The following is a 1,763-nucleotide window of genomic DNA, read 5'->3' on the forward strand; positions in this document are numbered from 1 at the left end:
GGATCCATACAATACACAAGATATCCTTTCTATAATTTCTCTTTTTAGTCCAAAAAAGGCTCTTTTCTTTCAAATACAAATAGAATACAAATATAACAATTATGAAAACTATAAGGTATGATATACATTTGCAATGTCCAGTCCATTTATATTTGGCAACTTAGATGAAGTATTATATCATCTGTTCTATCTTGGTGTGTTCAGAGTTCTATATCTAAATAATTTTTTAATCCTATCTTACATTATTAACCTAAAAACATCTTCCTAGACCTAGAACATCTTCTTAAATTCTAAATAACTCAAGTATAGTAAGGCTATGACTATCTAGTCTTCAACCCCATCAAAGAGATGAGAAGAATAAATATTACCTGAGTATGCAGAAAGTGCAGGGACACAGCTTCCAAAAGTTATAGATATGACAGAGACAGCTGACTGCCTGGGCAGTCCCCAGAATTGTGTCTATAATATTGAAGCATCCGTCCTTAGCCTTATGGCCTACTATATCTGATAGACATTTTTGTGAAGCAGAAATTATGAAGGAATTGCTTATCCTGTCTTGTCAGAGCTCAGCAGTCAATGTCCTTGCGTCTGTTTGTTCTTTCTGGACAGGCTTGTCTGGAGTTGAAGCATGGGCATTTTCTTTGTCTGATGGCTAGCTTGCCACAGTTGAAGCAACTTCACGTAGTAGATATTGATTCTCATCACCTTCTTTGAAGTGGAATGAGTACAATGTCAGAAGCAGATCTGACACAGTGAAAAGAGCTTTTAATAATGAAATAATTTGGAATACCATTTTCTGTGGATCTTTGAGGATTTTGAAAAACAACTATCTATAGTATATCTTAATTGTCAAACATTGTTTATTCTTAGCTGTTTACTATCTTAATAACCTTGAAATCATTTTATTATAGTTAACTGAAGTAGTATCTAAAATAACCATGAATTTGAATATCTGACAATTAACTTTCATTTCGAAACTATCTTTAATATTTTGTAATGTGTATATTTTATCTTCACAAGTAGTTTGTAGTAGCAGCTACTGTAAAGACTGGAACATTATATTAAATCTTTAAAAATTATGTAAGGGAAGGTTGGAGAGATGGCACAGTGGTTAAGAACACTGACTACTCTTCCAGAGGTCTTGAGTCCAATTCCCAGTAATCACACAGTGGCTTATAACCATCTGTAATTGGATTTGATGCCCTCTTCTGGTGCGTCTGAAGACAGCTACAGTGTACTCATACACATTAAATAAATAAATACATCTTTATAAAAAAAAGAACTATATAAGTATAATACCTCAAATGAAAGTTAAAAACACAAATACATTATATATACAAAAAATATTTTAAATTTGTATCAATATGCAACAGCCTATACCAATGTAACAAAATTTACCTTATTTCTGTAATACAAAATATAATATCAATTTTGCATCAAAATATAAAGATCTTTACCAATGCAAGATTATGGCTATAAAATATTTTTGGTTTAAGAGTAGAGTCAATAATCCACCCCTATTTGTCTAATGTCTTATAATATTTCTATATCTCCCTTTTTATTTTCAACTTCCCCCCTTTATCTAAGAAAGAAAGAAAGAAAGGACAGAGAAGAGGAAAGACAATAGACCTCTCTAGGTCTAAGCTCACTATTTTGTTTCCTCCCTGCCCACGATCACTAATATTTGTAAATAATCTTTAAAAGTGACTATATATTTATATATCTATATAGATCTCTATCTATCTATCTATCTATCTATCTAT

This window comes from Mus pahari, chromosome 19, assembly GCF_900095145.1.
Source record: "Mus pahari chromosome 19, PAHARI_EIJ_v1.1, whole genome shotgun sequence".
Taxonomy (NCBI): Eukaryota; Metazoa; Chordata; class Mammalia; order Rodentia; family Muridae; genus Mus; species Mus pahari.